At 43.1% G+C, this 13491-nt stretch overlaps 1 pseudogene; it reads left to right on the forward strand.

Annotated features, from left to right (window-relative positions):
• Positions 1-13491, forward strand: part of LOC135551639 (unconventional myosin-Ig-like) — a 170390-nt pseudogene that overhangs the window by 101439 nt on the left and 55460 nt on the right.

Raw genomic sequence — 13491 nt, forward strand, 5'->3', positions numbered from 1 at the left:
AGGAAGGCCATAAAGATCATCAAGGACAACAACCACCCGAGCCACTGCCTGTTCACCCCGCTATCATCCAGAAGGCGAGGTCAGTACAAGTGCATCAAAGCTGGGACCGAGAGACTGAAAAACAGCTTCTATCTCAAGGCCATCAGACTGTTAAACAGCAACCACTAACATTGAGTGGCTGCTGCCAACACACTTACTCAACTCCAGCCACTTTAATAATGGGAATTGATGGGAAATTATTTAAAATATATCACTAGCCACTACAATGCTACCTAAGATAATGTCTACATACCCTACATTATTCATCTCATATGTATACGTACAGTGCCTTGCGAAAGTATTCGGCCCCCTTGAACTTTGCGACCTTTTGCCACATTTCAGGCATCAAACAAAGATATAAAACTGTATTTCTTTTGTGAAGAATCAACAACAAGTGGGACACAATCATGAAGTGGAACGACATTTATTGGATATTTCAAACTTTTTTAACAAATCAAAAACTGAAAAATTGGGAGTGCAAAATTATTCAGCCCCTTTACTTTCAGTGCAGTAAACTCTCTCCAGAAGTTCAGTGAGGATCTCTGAATGATCCAATGTTGACCTAAATGACTAATGTTGATAAATACAATCCACCTGTGTGTAATCAAGTCTCCGTATAAATGCACCTGCACTGTGATAGTCTCAGAGTTCCGTTAAAAGCGCAGAGAGCATCATGAAGAACAAGGAACACACCAGGCAGGTCCGAGATACTGTTGTGAAGAAGTTTAAAGCCGGATTTGGATACAAAAAGATTTCTCAAGCTTTAAACATCCGAAGGAGCACTGTGCAAGCGATAATATTGAAATGGAAGGAGTATCAGACCACTGCAAATCTACCAAGAGCTGGCCGTCCTCTAAACTTTCAGCTCATACAAGGAGAAGACTGATCAGAGATGCAGCCAAGAGGCCCATGATCACTCTGGATGAACTGCAGAGATCTACAGCTGAGGTGGAAGACTCTGTCCATAGGACAACAATCAGTCGTATATTGCACAAATCTGGCCTTTATGGAAGAGTGGCAAGAAGAAAGCCATTTCTTAAAGATATCCATAAAATGTGTTGTTTAAAGTTTGCCACAAGCCACCTGGGAGACACACCAAACATGTGGAAGAAGGTGCTCTGGTCAGATGAAACCATAACTGAATTTTTTTGGCAACAATGCAAAACGTTATGTTTGGCGTAAAAGCAACACAGCTCATCACCCCGAACACACCATACCCACTGTCAAACATGATGGTGGCAACATCATGGTTTGGGCCTGCTTTTCTTCAGCAGGGACAGGGAAGATGGTTAAAATTGATGGGAAGATGGATGGAGCCAAATACAGGACCATTCTGGAAGAAACCCTGATGGAGTCTGCAAAAGACCTGAGACTGGGATGGAGATTTGTCTTCCAACAAGACAATGATCCAAAACATAAGGCAAAATCTACAATGGAATGGTTCAAAAATAAACATATCCAGGTGTTAGAATGGCCAAGTCAAAGTCCAGACCTGAATCAATCGAGAATCTGTGGAAAGAACTGAAAACTGCTGTTCACAAATGCTCTCCATCCAACCTCACTGAGCTCAAGCTGTTTTGCAAGGAGGAATGGGAAAAAATTTCAGTCTCTCGATGTGCAAAACTGATAGAGACATACCCCAAGCGACTTGCAGCTGTAATCGCAGCAAAAGGTGGCGCTACAAAGTATTAACTTTAGGGGGCTGAAGAATTTTGCACGCCCAATTTTTCAGTTTTTGATTTGTTAAAAAAGTTTGAAATATCCAATAAATGTCGTTCCACTTCATGATTGTGTCCACTTATTGTTGATTCTTCACAAAAAAATACAGTTTTATATCTTTATGTTTGAAGCCTGAAATGTGGCAAAAGGTCTCAAAGTTCAAGGGGGCCGAATACTTTCGCAAGGCACTGTATATACTGTACTCTATATCATCTACTGCATCTTTATTTAATACATGTATCACTATCCACTTTAACTATGCCACTTTGTTTACATACTCATCTCATATGTATATACTGTACTCGATACCATCTACTGTATCTTGCCTATGCTGCTCTGTACCATCACTCATTCACATGTCTTTATGTACATATTCTTTATCACCTTACACCCCTTGTTCCCCTTATCCCCTTGTGTATAAGACAGTAGTTTTGGAATTGTTAGTTAGATTACTTGTTGGTTATTACTGCATTGTCGGAACTAGAAGCACAAGCATTTAGCTACACTCGCATTAACATCTGCTAACCATGTGTATGTGACAAATAAAATTTGATTTGATTTGATTTGGATTTGATCCGTTTATAAGTAGAAGTAGCGATGACTTTAATGATGCGAATCTGATCCGGTTATAAGTAGAAGTGCGATGACTTTAATGATGCCCGAATCTGATCCGGTTGTAAGTAGAAGTGAGCGATGACTTTAATGATGCCCGAATCTGATCCGGTTATAAGTAGAAGTGACGATGACTTTAATGATGCCTGAATCTGATCCGGTTATAAGTAGAAGTAGCGATGACTTTAATGATGCCCGAATCTGATCCGGTTGTAAGTAGAAGTGCGATGACTTTAATGATGCCGAATCTGATCCGGTTATAAGTAGAAGTAGCGATGACTTTAATGATGGTCGAATCTGATCCGGTTATAAGTAGAAGTGACGATGACTTTAATGATGGCGAATCTGATCCGGTTGTAAGTAGAAGTGCGATGACTTTAATGATGGCGAATCTGATCCGGTTATAAGTAGAAGTGACGATGACTTTAATGATGGCGAATCTGATCCGGTTATAAGTAGAAGTGACGATGACTTTAATGATGGCGAATCTGATCCGGTTATAAGTAGAAGTGGCGATGACTTTAATGATGCCCGAATCTGATCCGGTTGTAAGTAGAAGTGAGCGATGACTTTAATGATGGCGAATCTGATCCAGTTATAAGTAGAAGTAGACGATGACTTTAATGATGCCCGAATCTGATCCGGGAAAATAATGGAGTTTTGAAAAGTTCTTCTATTTCTGTCCTCATAAATATTCATGCTACATCCATCTTTTTCTACACTGTGTGTTGTGTGTCTCCGTAGTTACTACGGGGAGGCACAGATGACATGTTAAAGTCCCTTCACCTGCACAATGATCCTGCCGACTATGTGTGCACCAGAGATGGAGCTGTCGCCACTGTGAGTGCCCCCCCCCCCCATCTACTGGTTCTACTGAATGACGATTACATTATGGTAGCCCACCTTCAGCATGTGTGGGGGTAAATAACGACATCTCTCTTTCTTTGTCTCAAGACGTCCTACAACGACAGGTACAGCCACAACGCTCAGTGCTCAGTGCCCTGAACGTGATTGGCTTTTCAGAGGAGGAGATTCACTCCATCTACAGAATCCTGGGGACCATCCTCATCCTGGTTGGTCAACACTTCTATTGGTCATACAAGCTAAAGGTTACCTGAATGGTTCAATACAACTACAAGACCTTAGCATGACTAACATAAGAGATTTAAATAACGTTTGGTATACACCACAGAGTTGCCTTGGTAACGGCAGTGCAACTGAAACTTACACAATAAAAATACTTTTTACAAGTATATCCCTTGTTCTTGTTTAAGGGTGTGACACATCATGTTATAACAGCAAGATGTCTGACTCTCCCCAGGGTAACCTGCAGTTTGAGACAGACAGAGAGAGTGTCCTGGTGGTGGGGACGGGGGACGTGAGTCACATCGCTGAGCTGACCAGCACAGAGCCAGACAACGTGACCAAGAGCCTGCTGTGCCGGACTGTGGCCACCGGGAGCGGAGAAGTCATAGAGAAGGACATTCTGAGAAGGAGGCCTGCTTCGGCCGGGATGCTTTCACCAAGGTGCTGGGCTGGACACATCAATACAAGACTATCTATCTGTCTTCAAACCTTACAAGCCCCATCTAATGTTGACTCATTGTTGTGTAGTGTGTAACATAGTGTCAGCCTTCTCACATCTTTTTCTCATGTTATTTTCTCATGTTATTTCGGGTCACATCTCTCTCTCTCTCCCTCTCTCCCTCTCTCTCTCTCTCTCTCTCTCTCTCTCTCTCTCTCTCTCTCTCTCTCTCTCTCTGTCTGTCTCTCCCTGTCTGTCTCTGTGTCTCTCTCTGTGTCTCTGTCTCTCTCTCTCTCTTTATCTGTCTTTTTAGGCTCTCTATGAGACACTATTTGATTGGATTGTAGGCCGTATCAACGCTGTTATTGAGGTGAAAGACTACAACCCAGTGCTTCATGGGAAAAACACAGTTATTGGAGTGCTGGATATTTCTGGCTTTGAGATCTTAGAGCATCTGTATTGATCTATGTACCTTCTCCATCTTCTCCAGTTATTCCAGTATTTGAACATATGTATGTATCTTTCTATCAATATCTGTATTTTATACATTTAGGAAATATATGATATATATTATATCATCAAAATGTAACATAGCCATGCTGTGACTACATGATCGGTTGTGTCATATTAACACCTGTGTTAGGTGTCGTTGTTGTTCAGCTTTGAGCAGTTCTGCATCAACTACTGTAATGAGAAGCTGCAGCAGCTCTTCATCCAGCTGATCCTTTGCCAGGAACAAGACGAGTACAAAGAGAGGGTATCATCTGGCAGCATGTGAGTACCAGAGAGATAGTATCATCTGGCAGCCTGTGAGGACCGGAGAGAGGGTATAATCTGGCAGCATGTCAGTACCAGAGAGAGGGTATAATCTGGCAGCATGTGTGAGTACCGGATTGAGGGTATCATCTGGCAGCATGTGAGTACCAGAGGGATAGTAGCATCTGGCAGCATGTGAGTACCGGAGAGATAGTATCATCTGGCAGCCTGTGAGTACCAGAGAGGGTATAATCTGGCAGCATGTGAGTACCGGAGAGAGGGTATAATCTGGCAGCATGTGAGTACGGGAGAGGGTATCATCTGGCAGCATGTGAGTACCGGGAGAGGGTATCATCTGGCAGCATGTGAATACCCGGAGAGAGGGCATCATCTGGCAGCATGTGAGTACCAGATGGATAGTAGCATCTGGCAGCCTGTGAGTACCGGAGAGAGGTATAATCTGGCAGCATGTAGTACCGGAGAGATAGTATCATCTGGCAGCATGTGAGTACCGGAGAGATAGTATCATCTGGCAGCATGTAGTACCGGATTGAGGGTATCATCTGGCAGCATGTGAGTACCGGATTGAGGGTATCATCTGGCGTTATGTGAGTACCGGAGAGAGGGTACAATCTGGCATTATGTGAGTACCGGAGCGAGGGTATCATCTGGCGTTATGTGAGTACCGGAGAGAGGGTACAATCTGGCAGCATGTGAGTACCGGAAAGAGGGTATCTGGCAGCAATTGAGTGGCGTACACGCACAAGCAAGCAAACACATGGGCCCTGACACACACAGATAGACTGACACACACACACACACAGTCTTTCTCTCCCTGTTCTCTCTCTCCCCACCCCCTCTCTCTCCAAACATACACACTCCAAAAACACACCACCCAGCACATGCAATATTCATAAACAAACGTTTAACAGTTCCTCTCCCCCCATGTGTTCCCAGATTGACTACTTTAACAACCAGATCATCGTGGACCTGGTGGAACAGCCCCATAAAGGCTTCATCTCTGTACTGGATGAGGCCTGTCTCTCTGTGGGGAAGGTGACAGACACCGTCTGCCTGGAGAGTATGGATGCAAAGCTGGGACAACACCCCCACTACACCTCTCGCAAGGTGTGTCAGAACAACACTGCCTCAAACAGAATCAACTACATTCTATTCTCCCTTGACATCCAATTAACACAATTACCTCCAGCTTTCCTTTACTTTCCGATGCCGTGTCCCTATATAACCACCGTGTCCCTATATAAACTGTGTCCCACTGTGTCCCTATATAACCACTGTGTCCCCACTGTGTCCCTCCCTATATAACCACGGTGTCCCTATATAACCACTGTGTCCCTATATAACCACTGTGTCCCTATATATATAACCACTGTGTCCCTATATAACCACTGTGTCCCTCCCTATATAACCGTGTCCCTCCCTATATAACCACTGTGTCCCCTATATAACCACTGTGTCCCGCTCCCTATATAACCACCATGTCCCTCCCTATATAAACACTGTGTCCCTATATAACCAATGTGTCCCTATATAACCAGTGTGTCCCTATATAACCAGTGTGTCCTCCCTATATAACCACTGTGTCCCTCCCTATATAACCACGTGTCCCAATCCCTATATAACCACTGTGTCCCTATATAACCACTGTGTCCCTCCCTATATAACCACTGTGTCCCTCCCCCTATATAACCACTTTGTCCCTCCCTATATAACCTATATAACCATGTCCCTCCCTATATAACCACTGTGTCCCTATATAAACTGTGTCCCTCCCCAATGTGTCCCTATATAACCACTGTGTCCCTATATAACCACCATGTCCCTCCTATATAACCACCACTGTGTCCCTCCCTATATAACCACTGTGTCCCTCCCTATATAACCACCATGTCCCTCCCTATATAACCACTGTCTCCCTATATAACCACTGTGTCCCTCCCTATATAACCACTGTGTCCCTCCCTATATAACCACTGTGTCCCTCCCTATATAGCCACTGTGTCCCTCCCTATATAACCACTGTGTCCCTATATAACCACGTGTCCCTATATAACCACTGTGTCCCTCCCTATATAACCACTGTGTCCCTATACAACCACTGTGTCCCTCCCTATTTAACCACTGTGTCCCTCCCTATATAACCACTGTGTCCCTATATAACCACTGTGTCCCTCCCTATATAACCACTGTGTCCCTCCCTATATAACCACTGTGTCCCTCCCTATATAACCACTGTGTCCCTCCCTATATAACCACCGTGTCCAATTTGTACCAGTCCCTCTGGATATAACCACTGTGTCTGCTAAATAACCTCCCTATATAAATGTAAATATAACCATGTGTCCCTATATAACCACTGTATCCCTATATAACAACACTGTATCCCTCCTATATAACCACTGTGTCCCTCCCTATATAACCACTGTGTCCCTCCCTATATAACCACTGTGTCCCTCCCTATATAACCACTGTGTCCCTATATAACCACTGTGTCCCTCCCTATATAACCACCGTGTCCCCACCCTATATAACCACTGTGTCCCTCCCTATATAACCACTGTCTCCTCCCTAACACTGTGTCCCTCCCTATATAACCACTGTGTCCCTCCCTATATAACCACTGTGTCCCTCCCTATATAACTACCATGTCCCTCCCTATATAACCACCATGTCCCTCCCTATATAACCACTGTGTCCCTATATAACCAATGTGTCCCTATATAACCACTGTGTAACCACTGTGTCCCCTCCCTATATAACCACTGTGTCCCTGTCCCTATATAACCACTGTGTCCCTCCCTATATAACCACTGTGTCCCTATATAACCACTGTGTCCCTCCCTATATAACCACTGTGTCCCTATATAACCACTGTGTCCCTCCCTATATACCCACTGTGTCCCTATATAACCACTGTGTCCCTATATAACCACTGTGTCCCTATATAACCACTGTGTCCCTATATAACCACTGTGTCCCTCCCTATATAACCACCGTGTCCCTCCCTATATACCCACTGTGTCCCTATATAACCACTGTGTCCCTCCCTATTTAACCACTGCGTCCCTCCCTATATAACCACTGTGTCCCTATATAACCACTGTGTCCCTATATAACCACCCTATATAACCACCATGTCCCTCCCTATATAACCACTGTGTCCCTATATAACCACTGTGTCCACTCCCTATATAACCACTGTGTCCCTCCCTATATAACCACTGTGTCCCTCTGTGTCCCTCCCTATATAACCTCCGTGTCCCTATATAACCACTGTGTCCCTATATAACCACCGTGTCCCTCCCTATATAACCACTATGTCCCTCCCTATGTAACCACTGTGTCCCTCCCTATATAACCACTGTGTCTCTCCCTATATAACCACTGTGTCCCTCCCTATATAACCACTCCCTATATAACCACTGTGTCCCTATATAACCACCCGTGTCCCTATATAACCACTGTGTCCCTCCCTATATAACCACTGTGTCCCTCCCTATATAACCTCCGTGTCCCTATATAACCACCGTGTCCCTATATAACCACCGTGTCCCTCCCTATATAACCACTGTGTCCCTCCCTATATAACCACCATGTCCCTCCCTATATAACCACTGTGTCCCTATATAACCACCATGTCCCTCCCTATATAACCCTGTGTCCCTCCCTATATAACCACTGTGTCCCTCCCTATATAACCACTGTGTCCCTCCCTATATAACCGTGTCCCTCCCTATATATAACCACCATGTCCCTCCCTATATAACCACTGTATAACCACCATGTCCCTCCCTATATAACCACCATGTCCCCCCTATATAACCACTGTGTCCCTCCCTATATAACCACCATGTCCCTATATAACCACCATGTCCCTCCTATATAACCACTGTGTCCCTCCCTATATAACCACCATGTCCCTCCCTATATAACCACTGTGTCCCTCCCTATATAACCATGTCCCTCCCTATATAACCACCATGTCCCTCCTATATATAATCACCATGTCTCTCCTATATATAACCACTGTGTCCCTCCCTATGTAACTCACCGTGTTAACCAAAGGATGTATAACCCCTTCTCCCCATCAATGGCTGGTTTACACTAAAACCCATCAGGAAATGGCTGGTTTACTGTCTTGAATCAATGGCTGGTTTAAGAGGTTCTGGTTTAGAATCCTTCAGGATCTACCTCAATAGGAAGATGTCTCAGGATCTCATTTAACCATCATTATACTGCAACTCTCCCATCAGGATCAATGGCTGGTTTACTGTCATTATGCTGCAACTCTCCCATCAGGATCAATGGCTGGTTTACTGTCATCAGGATCAATGGCTGGTTTACTGTCATTATGCTGCAACTCCCATCAGGATCAATGGCATCAGGACTTAATGGCTGGTTTACTGTCATTGTACTGCAACTCTCCCATCAGGATCAATGGCTGGTTTACTGTCAATGGCTGGTTTACTGTCATTATGCTGCAACTCTCCCATCAGGATCAATGGCTGGTTTACTGTCATTATGCTCCCATCAGGATCAGGACTCAATGGCTGGTTTACTGTCTGTTTATCATTATGCTGCAACACTCCCATCAGGATCTCATTATGGCAACTTCAGGATGGCTGCTGCTCCCATCAGGACTTAATGGCTGGTTTACTGTCATTATGCTCCCATCAGGATTAATGGCTGGTTTTTCACTGTCATTATGCTTCATTAACGCAACTCTCCCATCAGGATCAATGGCTGGGTCATTTTACGCTCCCATCAGGACTTAATGGCTGGTTTATGTCATTATGCTGCAACGCTCCCATCAGGATCAATGGCTGGTTTACTGTCATTATGCTTCAACGCTCCCATCAGGATCAATGGCTGGTTTACTGTCATTATACTGCAACTCTCCCATCAGGACTTAATGGCTGGTTAGAGAATGGTTTTAACCCCCACTGGTGTGATATTAGTGATGTTAGTGCAGTTACACTGGATGTTCAGTAGAGAGCAGGGGTTTCCTGTTGTTTGTACTCTTATAGTTTCATTATCTTCATCAGACAGCGAGAGTTTATTGAACGCACTGAGACACACAGTAACATCCAATGGTAGTGGGTCTAAATGCTCGACATACTGCCAACTGTACTATAAAATTCTTCCTTCTGTGTTTGTTGAAGAGATCTGTGTGAGAGATACAGTATGAGAGACGTGTCATTTAAAGGGCTAGGCAGTGAAAAACAATATTTTCTATTAGTTTTTAATTATATTTCCACACTCTGAAATGGTGAAAATTATGATAATGTTCCTTTTGTGTAAAAGCTGTTTGAAAAGAATTCATGGAATTTTAGTCTGTTCAGATGGGATGGAACTTTTAGCTCACTTCATGATGTCACAATGTGATCTGATTAAAATAGACCAATGACTGTTCATCTTGGCAACAGGGTGTGCTCTAGATCATCCTATCAACCAATCAAGGCTGTGTACATAAATGTATTCATATTCCTTTCCTAACACCCACATGTTCGGACTGATCATTCCGAGGGCCAAAGGAGGTTCAGGGAAATAAATTATAAAAATAGATTTTGGAGGTATTTTGATTAAATTAACACAGTTATTCATTAGACATACACTGATGATTTAAAAGTCAAATATAAAGACTGCACGAGGGCTTTAAGATATGATTGTATCTCCCTCTGCCAGCCTATATTACAGAGTAACTGTGATGATGATAATGATGGGAATGACGTTGATCATGATGATGAAGAAGATAATGCGGTCGATAATGATCATACTGACAATGATAATGATGCTAATCTCGAAGATAATTATGACGATAATGATCGTGACGAAGATAATGACGATGATAATGATGACAATATTGATGTTGATGGAGCTGATAATTATGATGATGTTATCTACATTTTAGCTCCTGCCCTCAGACAAGACCATGGAGTTCCACAGAGATTTGCGTATCCGCCACTACGCCACTATGCATGTGAGTCACATGCTTTCTTACCTATGCTTTTACCTCATTCATTTACTATAATCTCAAATACTATAATCTCATTTACTATAATCTCAAATACTATAATCTCATTTACTGTAATCTCATTTACTATAATCTCATTTACCATAATCTCATTTACTATAATCTCATCTACTATAATCTCATTTACTATAATCTCATTTACTATAATCTCATTTACCATAATCTCATTTACCATAATCTCAAATACTATAATCTCATTTACCATAATCTCATTTACCATAATCTCATTTACTATAATCTCATTTACTTTAATCTCATTTACTTTAATCTCATTTACTTTAATCTCATTTACTATAATCTCATTTACTTTAATCTCATTTACTTTAATCTCATCTACTTTAATCTCATTTACTTTAATCTCATTTACTTTAATCTTATTTACTATAATCTCATTTACTTTAATCTCATCTACTTTAATCTCATTTACTATAATCTCATCTACTATAATCTCATTTACTATAATCTCATTTACTATAATCTCATTTACTATAATCTCATTTACTGCTAATCTCATCTACTATAATCTCATCTACTTTAATCTCATTTACTGCTAATCTCCTTCACCCCAGATGATTTAAGGCTGCCATGGTGGATCAACAGGTGAAAGGTGACACAGGAAACACAGGAAAGGTCACATGTCATAGGTCAAGATCAATGTTGAATGGATGAAAAGTCAAGGGGAGTAAGTATAGGTAAAAGTAGCCAACCCAGTACCAGTTCCTGGCGCCTTGGCTACCACTGTTGGCATAAGTATTTCAGGACCTAAATTTAAAAAGTGTGCTGACCTCAATTTTAGAAATAGCAGAACATAGTCTTTCTGAGGAAGACAGAGGGGATGGGAGGGAGGGAGAGACGAGGGAGTAGACCAGACTGTTATCCAGTACCAGGGTCTCCATTGGCTGACAATGTGTGTTTATCCAGTACCAGGGTCTCCATTGGCTGACAATGTGTGTTTATCCAGTACCAGGGTCTCCATTGGCTGACAATGTGTGTTTATCCAGTACCAGGGTCTTTCATTGGCTAACACTGTGGTTTTGCAGGATCTATTTTGCCGTCAAGTTTAGGGAGAGAGGGAGGGAGAGAGAAGACTATTTCCCCTCAGAAAGAGTCATGTAGCTAAGCCTCGACCAGTGGTAATCATGAACGAGTCCAGTAGTAATGAGTCAGGGAATCCAGGTTGACATAATGTCCAACACATCCGTCATCAATTAGGTCCTGTTTAGTTTACGTTCATCCATCCGTCATCAATTAGGTCCAGTTTAGTTTACGTTCATCCATCCGTCATCAATTAGGTCCAGTTTAGTTTACGTTCATCCATCCGTCATCAATTAGGTCATGTTTAGTTTACGTTCATCCATCCGTCATCAATTAGGTCATGTTTAGTTTACGTTCATCCATCCGTCATCAATTAGGTCCTGTTTAGTTTACGTTCATCCATCCGTCATCAATTAGGTCCAGTTTAGTTTACGTTCATCCATCCGTCATCAATTAGGTCCAGTTTAGTTTACGTTCATCCATCCGTCATCAATTAGGTCATGTTTAGTTTAAGTTCATCCATCCGTCATCAATTAGGTCCAGTTTAGTTTACGTTCATCCATCCGTCATCAATTAGGTCATGTTTAGTTTACGTTCGTCCATCCGTCATCCCACTCCCCTCCAAATCCCACCTCCTACTCGTGCTAAATATACCCTGCCATGTGCCAGTCAACCCCCCAATCCCGTGCCCTCCCCCAGGTCTGACCTACTTTGTCCCTCTGACGACAATGTCTAGGGTTTACCGAGAATGGTGCGACAAACAAGAAAACACCCAGTCAGTTGATGAGAGAGGTCAAAGGAGAATGGCAAGAATGGTGCAAGCTAACAGGCAGGAGGCATCTTTGGGATGAGATGGAACGAGCTGTTCGCAGCATGCATGTAGGACCGTCCAATCCGCAGCAACTGTGTGACGCCATGCCAACAGCACTGTCTCTCTCTCACTCTCTCTCTCTCTCTCTCTCTCTCTCGCTCTCTCTCTCTCTCTCTCCTGGAATCTGGTTAGGTGGTTTTGAGACACACACACACACACACACACACACACACACACACACACACACACACACACACACACACACACACACACACACACACACACACACACACACACACACACACACACACAAATCAGCTTCAGGAATACATCTGTCGTACTAACACTTCATCTGCCTCTCTGTCCAGATGTGACAGACAGGGAGAGACAGACAGGCACAGTACCATGTCGGAGCCGTGTGTGTGTGTTTGAGGGTTAAGCCTGTCACATCTGGGGCTCTAATCCAGTGAAACAGCATGTCATTTTATGTAATCAGGTTGCACCATGCATCCATATTTTAAGTTTATTCCTAACTAGTCCCCACACAGTTGTGTCAAATATCGTGGTGAGTGGTTCAACTCACTCTGTCAAAACACAATGTTCTCCTGTTTCTCAAATGTAAGCCCTTGAAATGTGTCAGTTTGCCAAGTTTACAATCCTGCAATGTGCTGGGACTATCACTCTAAGCTTGTGCCTGTAGTCTCCCTCACTCATTTGAGAGAGAAGTGTTACATCTGTGTGGAAGGGATGGTGCTGGCAATGTAGTGTCCCAAATGACACCCTTTCCCCTACATAGTGCACTACTTTTGACCAGAGCCCTATGGGGCAGTGTTAGTGCACAACTTTTGACCAGAGCCCTATGGGGCAGTGTTAGTGCACTACTTTTGACCAGAGCCCTATGGGGCAGTGTTAGTGCACTACTTTTGACCAGAGCCCTGT

The sequence above is a fragment of the Oncorhynchus masou genome, chromosome 13, assembly GCF_036934945.1.
Source record: "Oncorhynchus masou masou isolate Uvic2021 chromosome 13, UVic_Omas_1.1, whole genome shotgun sequence".
Taxonomy (NCBI): Eukaryota; Metazoa; Chordata; class Actinopteri; order Salmoniformes; family Salmonidae; genus Oncorhynchus; species Oncorhynchus masou.